General features: G+C 40.8%; 1 pseudogene; it reads left to right on the plus strand.

Annotated features, from left to right (window-relative positions):
- The first annotated feature begins 2,414 nt into the window (after positions 1-2,414).
- On the plus strand, positions 2,415-12,805 carry LOC147338337 (uncharacterized; annotated as a pseudogene).
- Positions 12,806-16,627: the final 3,822 nt, after the last annotated feature.

Below are 16,627 nucleotides of genomic sequence, written 5' to 3' on the forward strand. Positions count from 1 at the left end.
ACCCACTCTTCCATGCTGACGCATGGACTGCATAGGGTCGGGAGAGCAGCAGAGAACAGAGCAGGCAACAGTGACAACATACACATGACATTGATCAAGTCTTGTAGTGGGATTGCAGCAACTATGGACTGGCTAAAGCCAAAGCAATCATATACACAATACTGATTTATACTGAAGTTTAATGAATACTGTATGTATGCAGCACCGTGCTAATGTTGTTTTATACAAGTGTAGTTGAGTCCACCAAAGAGTCCAGGTACTTCTGAAGTTATGCTCTTGCATCAAGATGTTAGGAGTAAATCATTTCAGTTAATACTAAGGTGTAGTGACTAACCATTATTTCACCAAACCAAAGCCAAGCATATTATTGAATACTGCTGTTCTTACCATGTACAGTCAGATTTATGAGTAAAACTGAATAAGAGTCTGTGTTTAAAGCAAACAACTGCTTGTACTTGCAGCCACGTTTTTGGAGCGCAGTAATCCAGGAGTGATGTCATTCCCATGTTCCACCTGTCCACTTTTCAGGTAAGTGGGACACAGCAGTTCAGTATTTGCCGTTCAGTTTAGACAAGTCATATTGTAATAAAGAACAGCACAAATTGTATGCCCATCCATAGTGTTGACTTTGTGGTGTTGATTATCATGTGCTTGAAATAATCAGTTTGTAGTGATTATCTTTGTTCATTCCAATTCATCAAGCATAAATTATAAATATATAATAATAAACTGATTAATTAATAAAAAGATCATTACTACTTGCACTGAATGGATTGTCATCGATGGACTGTGTGTTTCTTTATTGTGAATAAACGAATAACCACAAAGATTGGATTTCACAAAACCACACTTAATTTCACTTGACCTGAGTTTAAATAGACAACATACCTCATAAATAAATTGTTTGTAACAAAGTGTTTGTAATGTCTGTCGGAAAGGAAATTCTAAGTTTCCAGTGGTTGAGAAAAACAAATTTAAAATTTACAGATAAACAAGAAAAAGTAATCACTGATAGTGATTTGAGAAAATGTGCTTATTCACAGTTTGATGATATTACTATTGCTTTGTTGTGGTTACAGACAGAAACCACGGAGCATGCTGTGCTAAATCATTAGCTAATGCTAGCTAGTTTCGATATCGAGATATAGTCAAAACTCTATGGGTTAATTGATAAAAAGTGCAGACAAGTCAAATACTAGAATTCCTCTCACCAAAACTGAAGCACGAGCTTCTTGGATGGTTGGTACCATACAGCAGGATGTATAATTCCATATAATCATATAATTCCAACTAGACAGCAGTCGACTGCACCTTTGTGTAGGGACACCTCATCACTCAAAGCAGTCATGCCACTAACTCCAGTACCAGTACCATGAGTTAAGAAAAAAAAATTGTGTACTATGCTGTAAATATGCTTATTAGTGGTGTAACAATAGCCAAGATCAAAGTAGCATGGAGGGAGGTTAGCCAACTATCGAAGCTGCAGAAAGGTGCAATGAAGAAGGTGCCTACGAAGCACAGCAAGCCGTCCATGCCTGAGGTCTTGGAAACTGCCAAGCAAAGACTCACAGCCGCTTAAAGAGGTACACCAGAGAATAAACCAGCTGTTCTCCACAGAACCAGCCAAGGTGTTCTCTCAGTGGCAGGGGAACAATATGAGAACAGCACCACCAAGGCTGGAAAAGGAACAATACTGGAAGAGCATATGGGAGAAGGACACAACCCATAATGGCAATGATCAGTGGCTAGTGGATCTAAAAGCAGACCCACAGCAACCTCACTGAACAGGGTCCAGTAACCATCACAGTGGCAGACATCCAAGAAAGGTAGGGGTGGCTATGAGTACGAAGAGTTGGACAGCACCAGGCCCCGACATGGTTCGCGCCTACTGGCTGAAGAAGCTGACTGCACTCCATGAGCATCTGGCAGCACAAATGAACCAGCTGCTAGTTGATGAGAGACACCCAGAATTGCTAGAATAGACACATAGTTCAATACATGAGCAGGGCACAGAAAAAGATTGGCAAGAATACCAGAGGAGCGAAACATCAGTTACTGGAAAACAGAGCAGTCACCTTGGATTTCAAGACCAGAGTGACCAACCTGTGCACTGCCTGGATTGATTACAAGAAGGCCTATGACTCAATGCCCCACAGCTGGATACTGGAATGCCTAGAATTGTACAAGATCAATGGGACCCTAAGAGCCTTCATCAGGAACTCAATGGGGATGTGGCGTACAACACTAGAGGCCAACTCCAAGCCCATAGCACAAGTCAGCATCAAGTGCGGGATCTACCAAGCAGATGCTCTGTCCCCACTGCTGTTCTGCATAGGCCCCTCAGTGAGATCATTAACAAGACTGGCTACGGATACCGACTACGGAACGGAGCAGTTGTCAGCCACCTCCTGTACATGGATGACATCAAGCTGTATGCCAAGAGTGAACGAAACAGCGATTCACTGATCCACACTACCAGGCTATACAGCAATGACATTGGAATGTCGTTCGGGCTTGAGGAATGTAGTCGGATGATAACAAAGAGAGGGAAGGTAGTCAGAACTGAGGGGATCAAACTACCAGAAGGCAACATTGCAGACATAGAGGACAGTTACAAGTACCTGGGGATCCCGCAGGCAAATGGGAACCATGAAGAGGCTGCTAGGAAAGCTGCAACCACCAAGTACCTGCAGAGGGTCAGGCAAGTCCTGAGGAGTCAGCTGAACGCTAAGAACAAGGTCCGGGCCATCAACACCTAGGCCCTGCCCGTGATCAGGTACCCTGCTGGGATAATAAGCTAGCCAAAGGAGGAGATAGAAGCCACTGACATCAAGACAAGGAAGCTCCTGAACATGCATGGAGGGTTTCACCCCAAGTCCAGCACCCTGAGGCTGTACGCTAAGCGGAAGGAAGGAGACCAGGAACTGGTGAGTGTCAGTAACAGAGTCCAGGATGAGGCAATGAAAATCCAGGAGTAAATCAGGAAGATGGCCCCAACGGACGACATGCTCAGTGAATACCTCAGGCAGCAGAAACCCAAGAAAGAGGAGGAATCATCATGGCAGGATAGGCCCCTGCATGGTATGTACCACCAGCATCCAAAAATCAGCATGACTGACATCCAGAAATCCTACCAGTGGCTGGACAAAGCTGGACTGAAAGACAGCACAGAGGCACTAATCATGGCAGCACAGGAACAAGCTCTGAGCACAAGATCCATAGAGGCTGTGGTCTATCACACCAGGCAAGACCCCAGGTGCAGGCTGTGTAAAGATGAGACAATCCAGCACATAACAGCAGGGTGCAAGATGCTAACAGGCAGGGCATGCATGGAACGCCATAACCAAGTGGCCGGCATAGTGTACAGGAACATCTGTGCCAAGTATGGCTCCAATGTCGAAATGGTAGATGCCCCCTAGGGTGGTGGAGAATGACTGAGCTAAGATCCTGTGGGACCTCCAGATACAAACGGACAAAATGGTGGTGGCTAACCAACCGGACATAGTGGTGGTGAACAAACAGAAGAAAACGGCCGTAGTAATAGACGTAGCAATACCGAATGAGAGCAACATCAGGAAGAAGGAACACGAGAAGCTGGAGAAGTGCCAAGGGCTCAGAGCTCAAGAGGAATATTAATAGAGAAATGACAGAAAGCCTGCTTGAAACCCAAACACAATCTATTAACACCCAGTTTAAACTAATCCAGTATAAATGGCTAATGAGAATATATGTCACTCCAACATTGTGAAACAAATTTGATTCTAATATCCCAGACACGTGTGTTAAATGCAGGGCTGAGGGCACACTGATGCATTACCTGTGGGAATGTTTAGAAATCCAAAGGTTTTGGAAATACATTTTAGATGTAAGTACACACATTGCAAGTGTTAAGTTGAATCCATGTCCTAAACTATGTATCTTAGGGATTTTCACAAAGTTCACAAAAAGACCCACAATCTACTGCTTGTTACAGTAGACTGGAAATCACGGAAATCCATTAGTAGACCACATTTGAAAACCTGGCATCTACATTGTCCAAATCCCTAGCTTTGGAGGAACTTACTTTTATGATTAAGATTAAAAGATGTAAGGAACATTTTTTGTTGTTTTTAAAATATAAAGAAATGACTGACGATGAACAAATATAATTGTACTCATTTCATTTAAAAAGCCTAAGGAACCTACATATACAAGGCTGTAAAAGGGTAAGAATGGAGATGCAGATGTCAAACTACCTAAGACTGAGGAGGACACAGCTCATTACTGCAGCCATGTTATCTGATGATAACTGACTTGTATTTGGAATCTTTGGACTAAACTCCAGCCTGCAGCCCTGATGTAACAAACTTCAAACGTACTGTCTCACTGCATTGTACCTTTTTGTTCAGCACTCTGTTCCTTTATTTTATACATGGGGTGTGTGTTAGTGTGTATATATGCATGCCTACTATACATTGTGGGCATGCATTGTTTTTTTGTTTACTTAGCTTAAAAATTTGGAAAATAAATACATAAATAAAGGATAAAGATCAATCAAGTGGACCAATATGATCCACTTGGGAACATAAAATCAGTTGGGTATTTTATTGGCCTTCAGACAATAATTTTGATTGCTACAGTGCAAAAAAAATCAATAAATAAATTAAAACATTTTAAAAATCCCATAAACACACTCCTAAACCTTGTGGAAAGCTTTCCCTGAAGATTTGAAAATGTTAAAGCTGCAAAGGGGGGGCGGCCATCAACATCAAATTAAACCCCATGTATTAAGAATGGGATGTCGTTTATACGCATGTGAAGGCAGATAAGCAAATACTTTTGGCAAATGTATTGTGCGCGCGCGTGTGTGTGTGTGTGTGTGTGTGTGTGTGTGTGTGTGTGTGTGTGTGTGTGTGTGTGTGTGTGTGTGTGTGTGTGTGTGTGTGTGATATGTGGTATTTTAGCCAATGTCAATGCCCTCAGGAAAAGTAACCTTGTCTGTAAACAGTGCTGAAGGGCTTTAAGAAGTCCATGTGTTTATAAGCTCGAGTGTATTTACATGTGTATGTTTCCTCTAGTATGTGTAAAGATGCGTGTGTGCCTGTCCTCTCTATAATAGCAACACTGCTATCAGCCATAGTCTCTCACAGCTACTATGGGACAACCAATTCCCTTTATCAGGCTACTGATAACAGGCTTTAGTTCTGCTCTGTCATCCTACATACACACCATCACACACAAAGCTACTAAATAACTAATTAGCTTCTCTCTGGGGCAAGGGTGGTAAGGTTGGCGGTGGTAGGGGTGGTGGATTACCCACCACTCTGACAAAGGTATGCAGCATTTTAACGTTAAAAAAAAAATGAAATCAATAAAAGCATGGGGCGTTGGGCAACTAGCAACCAGCCCTCTCTTAACATTAACAATTATGGTGATTAACAGTGATACCCAGAGCTCATTATTCACAGGCAGCAGAGAGAGAGAGAGAGAGGGGATAGAGATAAGCTTGTTTATTGGAGAGGGTCCTTTTCACAAGGTGCAGTCGTTCATCATTTGGGCAAAGGGGGGTGGGGTTGTTAGTGGAATGCGGTGGTGGGGGTGGGGATTGGGGCATGAGGGGCACCACAATTAAAACACAGTATGACCTTGTGGCTGGAAGGACCTACAGAGGTGGAAAATGTAACCAAGGAGGAGAAACATCATGATGGAGAGTCAGCCGCAATCAGGCCTCTCGTCCAATGGCAACATCATCCGTGTGATAAAGTGAGGAGGGTTATTTATGAACACAGCTGTAATTTTGGCTTTGGGAACATCAATTTAAAATATCAATTTACATATTGTTTAACGAGTTAACTTGCCTATTCAATATTTTCTTTCATATATGCGGAAGCAGTGATGGACTCTCATATTAAATGTGACTAAGGGCATTTTCACACCCATTTACTCTGGTCCAAATCAGTTGATGATTTTTTAACCCTCTCGAGGCAGGCGTTGCCAATTTGCAACAGTTAAAAACTAACAACCTGATTACCCCACATACATATTTTATGAGGTTTTTTTTACTCAGAAGTACCACTGCAGGACTTGGTTGTGCATTAGCAACAAAAAGTTTAATTTGAGCCTGAGAGGGTTAAAACTTGTAGTTTTTCCCTCTGCTTTAGTTTATTTTACACAGAAAAATCAGAGTGAGATTGTTCTCAGTGCTCTTATTAGCCAGAATTGTCTGAAGTGGGAGCTACAAATTTGAATACAGGGAGTGCCTTGAGGCAATTGTTGTTGTTATTTGGTGCTATATAAATAAAATACAATTGAACTGAACTAAAGAAGGTGCTGTGTTCTGGACCTTTGAAGAATTTCTGTTCATTTTATGGTTAGTTGCTGGCCCGCACAGACCCTTTGCACATCTAAAGTACATTTCTGCATTGAGAATGCAAAGCATATGTTGCTATGGGATGTTTTTAGCTCAAACTTGTAACGTACACCTAGTAGTTGGTTTGGATCAGTCATTTCTTTAAAAATCACTTAAATAGAACCTGTCTGACAAAGTGAAGTGGGCCAAAAGATCTCAAAAAGCAACACTTCATGCCACAATATAAAGAACAGTTCAGAAACAAAATCCTTGACATCTATGAGTCTGGAAAGAGTTGAAAAAGCCATTTCTAAGGCTTTTGGACTGCAGAGAACGACAGAGCGAACCACTGTCCACAAACTGAGAAAACTTTAAACAGTGGTGAACCTTCCGAGGAGTGTCCAGCTATTCAAAATGACTTCAAGAGCAGCACATCAATGACTCATCTAGGAGGTTACAAAGGATCCTTGAACAACATCAAAGGCACTGTAGGCCTCATTTGTCTCAGTTAAGGTCAGATTTACAATATAAATGGGAGAGCGCCAAAGTAAAAAGCATTGCTGGCCAAAAAGAACACACAGGCATATATTAAAAAAAAAAAAATAAAATTTGATTTTGATTCCCAGTACTAGAAAATATCCACATGCTGATGAGACAAATGTTGAACCTTTTAGTAGGCTTGTCCCACATAAAACTAACACAGTATTTCATAAATAGAGCATCATACCTAGAGTCAAACATGGTGGTGACCGTGTGATGATCTGGGTCTGCTTTGCTGCTTCAGGACCTGGATAACTTGCCATAATTGACTCTGGAATAAAAGCACTAAAATACAGGCCTATACAAGGCAGTAATATCATCGTATTCATTACAGATACAGACAACATTGGACACCAGGTCTTTTACAGATATTTTTGAGATATCATTGTTGTCTAAACTGACAAGAATAGACCTGGAAAAATGTCAACTCTGCATACCTGCCTACAAACATCTCGGACGTATTGTGCATTATTTTTGTGTATTAGTCTTTACAAGTCCTGCCAAGGCTGGACTGGGACAAAAAATCGGCCTGTTATTATGGTACATTGACAAAAACATATACTTTTATTCACAGGATAAAACAGTTGTTTTGTATCACTAATTGCCCAGTGCGATTACAACATACAGTATTATTGTCACTGCTACATTTCTGTGATGCTACCAGAAATTATTTCCACTACTAATTAATTACCGTTGAGTTCAAAGGTCCTATTAATAAACGGTTAACGAATGTGTATTTATGACGATGATTTGTGAGACTGGTAAACGTACCTTTGTTCGTACGATGGTCTGTCGTGCTACGCGGTGCATTTCAAGGTCCTGTACCCATCCGTCGGTAAACTGTACCTGGGCTTGTTGCAGTGACCTGAAGTTACTAAACTTCATGAGTGCATGCACTCACTCCAAGAACCGTATGATTATAAATCTGAGCGTGGTGAAAGTTGGGCAGCACGCTAACGTCTTTTGTCCCTCTGTGTGCTCGTAAGGGTCTGACCCTTTCACTCCTTTGATTTTTTCCTCGTATCTTTTCTTTGTCTTTTCGTCGAGTCAGTCTTTGTACGGACCGGCATTGTTCTCCTTTTGTTTTGTACATTCCTTTTTTGTGCAGCAAAGAAAAACAAGAAGGTATTGGAACCGGAGAATGAACGTTTTGCGGTGCTGCAAATGCTTGCATTTGATGCGGTACTTGGATTGTTTTGCCACGAGTTCCCGGCATGCAATGCGCGAAAATCACGTGATTGCTAAACAAGGGGGCGGGTGAATCCGGCCTCCTCGGCTGTAATTGGTCCAGCCCAGAGTCGATCATGACCAATTGGCCAATCCAACACCTTTCATTATATATACCCTTCCTAAAAAAAAAAAAAATCCATCGGCCCATAAAAACAAAAAATCGCCAGCGGCCCACCGGGCAAATGCCCGGTGGGCCGCTGGCCAGTCCAGCTATGAGTCCTGCCAACATATAGGAAGTTGAGATATTTATCTGCATATACTGAATGGAAAATACTTGTGCTTCAAAAACAGACCACATAACTGCTTTGAAATGGATTCATATACAAAATATTACTATTCTATAGTAATACACTAATGTCAACAATTAATAGTTAGTCAAAGTATTTAGAATAAGAACAATTTAGAACAATTTTCAGTCCGTTTGGCTGACACCACCGAACAGAGGCAGCAATATAACATAGCTCACATTAACAGTGCAGTGAATCCTGCTTGTGCCGTGATATTCAGGAGTGCAAACCGAGCAGCATCACTGACTTTCAGCTTGTTGTGTTTGTGGATATATGACTGACTTTAATTATCCACAAAATCATCACATTCTCTGTAAGATTAAGGTCGACTATCGAACGGCGCATAAAGTAAAGGCTTTAAAACAAAGTAAACGCTGAAAGTACAAACATCGCTAATGTCACATAACTTTGCTGACATGTGGCCAACAGCAATGTTTTAATGTTCTTCATTATTAAACATTTGCACATAAATAAGTGACATAATATTCAGTACTTACTTTTTAAAGTTTACTCTTTGGCCGCTCCGTTTCCACCGTTTTTTTCGGCAAAATTATCCACACCCACTGCCGCGCTATGAAGTCTGGGATATGTTGGGCCACAAAGTCTACACTTCAGGGAAATGAAGGACGCATTTGAGGGCCGCATTTCGAGCAGCCTTTGAATTAGGACAGCCTTCGTCACGTCGCTGTGACGTAATCGGCCTTAAAATGCGGTAAAGTCAACAGGTAACTGAATAAAACCTTCTTGCTGTATTAAGTTTCCCTGACTGTCTGATATATGCAGCACAATGAGTGTGTTTAGGGATTAATAATCCAACTGGTTCCAGTTCTGAGATGATGCTGACTTTGTGTATCTGGTGATACAGAGTACCAGTATGATACTAGCGGTAAATTAATAAGCTGTCTTCCTCACTGCAGAAAAAGTCTAGCAGTCATTTTTGTTTAAGGCAACATTAGACTCAACTGCTTTTCTACATTTGCTCCACCTTTGTCTAGCATTTTTTGCATGGGTGCATCCAGGCTGGTGAGCTGCTATTTAAAAAAAACAAAACATTTAGAGTGGACTCAAATGTTATTTTTGAAAAACAGATTCTTTTTTCTTTGTTGCTGTGTTGACAAGCGCTATTGGATGTATCAATTATTATATTAAATGTGTACTATATGACATGTGTATGCCCTTAATTGGTGCTAATTAAAAACATCTTTTTGTTTAAGTGAGTACTTTGTATATTTTTAGGGAAAGGCTTTTCATCTTCTGGTCTCATTGTCAGTATTTCGCCTTTCTTTTCATCAATCCTTCCTCCATTCCTCTGCTTTTGTCTCCACGTTGGACCAATATAGATGCTTAATGAGCCGTAAAATATAATTCAGAAATGATAGTTGTCTGAAAGAGATGGAGAACAAGAGCGAGGGAAAGAGAGATGGAGAGATGGGAAGACAAAGATAGTTTACTGTCAACAGTGATCACATTTCAGTAAAATCTTCTCTTTTCAAAGTGGTGCGTAGCATCTGAACTATTCCAAAAGATGGGATCAGGATCACAAAAAAGTACAGAAACAACAGAGCAGGGCTGTATGTCATGTCGTCTTTACCTAGACCTTTGCTGAAGGAGAACGTTGAGATACTACTACTGAGCTTCCCACATAGATGCAAATAGCCTGAACCTCAGAACCATAATTTTCTGTTGAACAATAATAAATGATACAGAATCTGTCCCACACCAGCCGAAAACCGATGGCTGATTCTAAATTTCATGGTATTTTGAATCAAGTGCAAACTGCTTTTGATTGCACTAAACTGGGACAACAGTCATCTAATCTGACTGTTGAGACATAAAAGTTTTAAGAATAACTCATCATTCAAAAAAATGACCCAGTTTCTTTTTACTGATCTTTTTTGGTCCATTTTCATCAACAGTTTATGCTACTTTGCTATAAAGAAAGAAAGAAAAAAGAAAGACTGACAGAATAAAATATTAAATGTGCACAGTGGTTTTCAGCAGGCTACATTATGAAGCTTAGTCCACCAATGTATTCTGCAGTGTGACAATAGACAGCCTTTCAGATCCAGTAAAAACCTACAGCTCATATTGAAAGCTGGCCTTTATGTACCATTCAGTGATGGGTGAAAGAGGGCTTTTTTGATCCAGTGAGTCATACTTTAAATGTACTAGCTGGACTGGTCTGTCTATTGTGTCCTCTCTCCTATTATTGGGCATATCCAGTGTTGGGGAGTAATGGAATACATGCGTTACTTATTTAAAATACAAAATATGAGTAACTGTATTCCGTTAGAGTTACTGCTTAAATAGGTGATAATTAGAATACAGTTACTTTATTGAAATAAATGGATTACATTGTGGTCTTTTCCTGTTTCTTATGTTAGGCTATCCCCTCTCTAATTTTGGTAATTCCACAAATTGCCGAAAACCCAAACAAAACACGCAATGTGAGGGTCTCACCAGGAACCTGACCATGCAATGCAAACTCTGTTTGCCAGCAACCAAGCTCCTCAGTGTCAGAAAACTCCACCTCCAGCCTAAAGAAACATCTGGAAGTAAGCTCTTTAAAAAGAAAAAGTTAACATTAGCCTACTGCAGCTAGCTTGTTTTAGTTGTAGTAACTACCTGGGTTACGTGCCACTTCAGTATCTTGGATGTACTACTGCTGTGTGATATATTACTATTAATGAAGGCAGCATTACAACCTGCTAGCTGCAAATAATCATGTGCAGTTCTGAAAGCAGACAGAAAGAAAACATATTACTGATACAGAAACAGTTTTCTGTATGAGATCGCTGCAAAAAGTGCAGCCTTACCTAATGTCCACCTACTGTTACTCCACCAAGTCTAACAGTCTGCAGTCGATGAACTAACCTCAGCTAACAATGTTAGCTTGGTGGTGAGTAGCCTTAACAATAGTAATCACACAGCAATAGTACATTCATGTAGTTGTAAAAAGCACGACAATATATGAAGTAATCCAAAGTATTCAGAATACGTTACTCACTCATTAAGTAACTTAATGGAATATGTTACAAACTACATTTTTGACCATGTATTCTGTAATTTTTAGTGGAATACATTTTCAAAGTAACCTTCCCAACACTGAGCATATCAAGACAATTAAACAACAGGAATATAATTGAGTCTCAACAGACTCTAGTTACTTTGAAATAAAATGTGAATTAAATTAAACATTTCCATTACTTGGAAAACTTGTAAATGATTTCATACATGTTATGTTCTGTTAAAACTGCATTAAATCAACACTCATTGCTCATTACATTATTGTAGTTTCATATCATATCATAACACTGAACTAGGCTACAGTCACACCAGAGCAGGGGTCGGCAGCCCGTGCCTCTCTCATCCTTATACTGCGGCTCCGCGTGGCTTGGGAAAATACATTATAACTATTTAACTGAAGTGTATTTTACTTGTGTTAGTTCTTTTTATAACTTGTAGTTCTAAATTGGAAGATTATTATGATCTTGAAATACTAAAATTATATTTTATTATTTTAAGTGTTTTATTAAATAAGCGTCACATTCGTGGAAGCTGGTATATCCGCCAAAAGGCCATGCATTTATCGAGACTTTCAACCGGTGGCCAAGTATGGAGAATTGTAAGAAAAGAAAAATAGCGAAGAAAATAGAACATTTAATGATGCTCGGGCAGATTTATTTGGATTTACTTCTGACGAGAGTGGCCTTGTCAATCTTTGGATCCACATACGTATGTGAGCAGCTACTCTACACCGTGAACTATGTTAAAAACAAACACCACTCACGCCTCACAGACGACAGCTTACAGTCCTGTTTAAAGATGAAAGTGACTTCGTACAGCACCGATCTACAGACGCTGTGCGCAGAGGTTCAGGAGCAGAAGTCCCATTGTAAGCATACCTGTCAGGGACCTGGCTCTGAGCCATCCAGGGTCCCTGAGCAGTGATGGACTTGTATTATGTTATTATATGTGTTCTTGGTGTCCCTCGTTCTCCCTGCTTGCAGGTGTGTGTGTGTGTGTGTGTGTGTGTGTGTGTGTGTGTGTGTGTGTGTGTGTGTGTGTGTGTGTGTGTGTGTGAGCACCTGTTTACAAGCACCTTCAGGCCTGGTAGGTGGTTGGCCACACCTGAAGACAATCACACAGCTGATGAAGCCCCGTCGGAGGAGCTACGTAAGAGTGTGGTGGAGCTCTCTCCGACGCTGGATCATTGCGTGACTTCACGTTAGTCTCTCGTCCAGTCAGTAAGGTTAGTCTGCCGCATTGCGTGTGTCTTACGGCTGCCTGTTTGTTATCTCCCCAGGAGAAGCGTGGAGACGAGAGGTCAGCGAGCACGGGGTGCTCAGACACTGAGGAGTGGGGACAAGGAACACTGACACTGGAAGAGGACACGTCACGGGAGTCGGGAACGCACTGAGGAGTGATTGTTATTTTCACTGTAAATAAACGCACGGTTTGCATTGGGAGTTCCGCGCCTGGGTCCTCCTACCTCACAGGTGACAATACTACTGCAGACCCGACGATGTTTGCATGAACATGCTTTTCAGCATCTCTTTCTTGACCACTTTTCACACACGGTTGCTGTACAAGGGAAACACTAGTTGGAGACTAGGGTGGGTGATTGTTGCAATCACGTGCAATCAACTTGCACTTTCCTTTGAAATGGTCGCGTCAGAGACGAGGACCATGTCTAAGACCACCACCAAGAGACTGCGCAGGAATATAGGGCGCAGATTTCAATGGGCTATATTTTTAACTTGCAAATTTAGAAACAAGCAGAAACAGGTAGTTCATTTTCATTAATGGCAAGCATTTTACCACAAGCAGCACAAACTTGAATAGTATTCTGTCGGTCTGTGTGTGCACACGGTTGAGAAAAGGCAGAGATGTTTTCACTCCATACTGATCTCTGTGTAGAAATATGATTCAAAACCTAAAACACTGGAACATTCTCTGCTCACTATAGAAAGGAAAGTAAGACGTATCCACACTTGTTAGAGAAAAGAACTGGAGTGGAAGATTTCCATAGCTGAAGAAGTAGAACAAAGATTACAAGTTTGCGTCATCATTCACATCATCGCAGATCACCTCTTCTTTTCTACTACTGCAACCAACTGAAAGACACAGACCTATATTCTCATCCTCCTCTCCTTTGCTCGTCTGCTCTTCCTTCTCCTCTCTCCTATCTGTCTGTCTTGGTGAAAGGCCAGTGTGAGCACAAAGGCCTGCTGTAGTAGGTAGTTATAGAGCTCCATTGTCAGACAGCCTTTCTCTATCTGCTCCATCTTAATAAGAGCAGTCGTCATTTAGAGTCTAAGTCGCTCTCAGCCTCCTGGCTTTAATTATGACGTATCGATTGTCTCGTTAAGTCTAGTTTGGCTTAATGAAATCTATTGTTACCTCTAATTCTTCCTTCCATTGTCCCGCCCTGCAGCGCTCGGTGTGTGATGTGGACCTGAGTTCTTTTTGTGTTGTCTAATCTGACTCTGTGTGTGCGTGCAGGCACGTTGTCGTGTTTGTTTCTATTCGTTTGTGTCTTAGTTTATCTATGTTTGTGTCTGTAGGTGTGTTCTTTTTTTTGCAGTGCGTATATCTTTGCTCCAGAGCCTAAACCTGTGTGTGTGTTTTCGTACTCCTCGTGTGTGTGTGTGTCTTTGTGTTGATGGGTCCCTGCTCTAAAAGGCACTGCTGTCACCGTTTATCTGCTGCTTCCTGATTCCCTTCCATCGACTCTCAGCCAATCAATTCACTAAATGATGCAATTATACGCCCTCTCTCTCCTCCCCCAACATTTAAAGTTGAGAGGTTTATTTTGGATCAATCCAGACCACTTTGTGTGCAAATTACACAATTGCATTGCCTTCAGATTCCTTAGGCAGCCCAATTGGAGCAAGTCCTGGGTGTGAATGCCTAATGAGAGACCCTGTCCTTCAAAAATGCTCTGTCGAACACAGCCAATTAGAGAGGTGGCAGCAGAAAAAAAAACATCACCCGTTCCTGCTGTTTCTTTAAAGCTGCTTCACACCAAATCCCATTCACCACAATCCATTGGTTTAAATAGTGCTTTAGCATTGACACCTTGTGTATTTTAAGATTTTTGCTTTCATGTTGGTGTCTGTCAATGGAAGAGTATTTTATCAACGATCTCATCAAGAACAGAAATTCAAAAACATAACACATAACACCAAATTCACCTTCAGCAAAGGATGACATTCTTGTGTGTGTATATATACATATATATATGAGCAACAACATCAGAATATCATTCAAACTGGAGAACTGTAGTGGGGGCAAATGGGAACCACCAAGGCCGCTAGCCATAGCCACAACCACCAAATGCATGATGAATGCAGAGGGACAGGCAAGTCCTAAGGGGTCAGCTAAATGGGAGAAAGAAGATCGGGGCTATCGACACCTACTGGGATAATAAGCTGGCCAAATACATATACATATATACATATACACACACATATATATATATATATATATATATATATATATATATATATATATATAGATATGGTAGACAAACAGAAGAAGACGGCCGTAGTGATCGATGTAGCGGTTCCGAATGACAGCAATATCAGGAAGAAGGAACACGAGAAGCTGGAGAAATACCAAGGGCTCAGAGAAGAGCTCGAGAGGATGTGGAGGGTGAAGGTAACGGTGGTCCCCGTGGTAATCGGAGCACTAGGTGCGGTGACTCCCAAGATAGGCGAGTGGCTCCAGCAGATCCCGGGAACAACATCGGAGATCTCTGTCCAGAAGAGCGCAGTCCTGGGAACAGCTAAGATACTGCGCAGGACCCTCAAGCTCCCAGGCCTCTGGTAGAGGACCCGAGCTTGAAGGATAAACCGCCCGCAGGGGCGTGCTGGGTGGTTTTTTTTTTTATATATAGGGCTGCTCGATTATGGCAAAAATGATAATCACGATTATTTTCACTGAAATTGAGATCACGATTATTTGACGATATTTATTTAACCCTTTAAGACCTACTATAGAACCAAGTCCGCCAGAGCTTATATTATTTTTTTGACATGCTGTAGTGCCATTTGTGGGAGCATTTCAAGTTGCTATACATCAATACAACTGTTATAGCCCATATTTTAATAATATGTATGCATTAAGTCCATAGTAATTACATAAATTGCAAAAAAGTGCAATAAACTACAAAAAAAATTGAAAATCGCTTTTGTTTTGTTTACATATATTTCTACTTGGAGAAATTTAAGAGGCTTATCCCTCAAAACTTTAAATACAATAAAGTTGCAAAAAATAGTTTACAACAACAGGAAATTTATTTTGAGTGTCTTCATAGTTTTATTTTGGACATACAGCAATTTTTATATACTGCAGGAAAAACAAAAAACAATCCTATGATGCAAATTTGCAAAGAAAACAGCAGGTGCATCATTTCACTGTGGGAAGTGTTACGAACAGCTGATAGGAACGGCAAAGCGTGTTTCTGGAATATTATGTTTTTGTTCCTGCAAGCGCTTTTTATGCAATTTTTGCAAAGCTATATGTGGAACGAAACCGTGACCTAGGACAAGCTGATGGCATCAGATGTAAGTACAACTCCTCCGGTTTCATGTGCAAAACAAATTATTGCGCTAGCTTACACGGTTCAGGTTCTACAGGGATTTAAAAATAGTTACGCAAAACGGAGTGTGCTGCTCTGACCGGCTTTAAAGGGTTAACAATAACTTTTAAAAAATAATATAAAATAGTGTGCAACACCACTGAAGTTTTTTTTTTTTTTTTTTAACTCTCTTTTCAACCAACAGCAGTCACTCTCCTCTCCAAATAACTTCTGCTTAGCTTTCCGAGCTTCCCTCGGGTCCTCTTAATCAGCGGTCTCCAACCTTTTTTGCGCCACGGACCAGTTTATGCCCGACAATATTTTCACGGACCGGCCTTTAAGGTGTCGCGGATAAATTAGGGAGGGGCTAATAATCGGCTCAGTCATTTTTAATGATTGTTGAAAGCCCAGATCGTAATCGTGATTAAAATTCGATTAATTGAGCAGCCCTATATATATATATATATATATATATATATATATTAGGGGTGCAACGATACACAAAATTCACGGTTCGGTTCGGTTCGATACTTTGGTGTCACGGTTCGATATTTTTTCGATACAAAAAAATGTTCATGCCTTTTTAATTTGTCATTTATTAAAATTATAAATATATATTTTAACTCAAAAGTACAGTTTTTAAATTTAACCCTAACC

This window comes from Aulonocara sp. 'chitande type north' Nkhata Bay, linkage group LG2, assembly GCF_057382095.1.
Source record: "Aulonocara sp. 'chitande type north' Nkhata Bay isolate Kocher_YH1m ecotype deep benthic linkage group LG2, A_spYH_male_GT1.1, whole genome shotgun sequence".
Taxonomy (NCBI): Eukaryota; Metazoa; Chordata; class Actinopteri; order Cichliformes; family Cichlidae; genus Aulonocara; species Aulonocara sp. 'chitande type north' Nkhata Bay.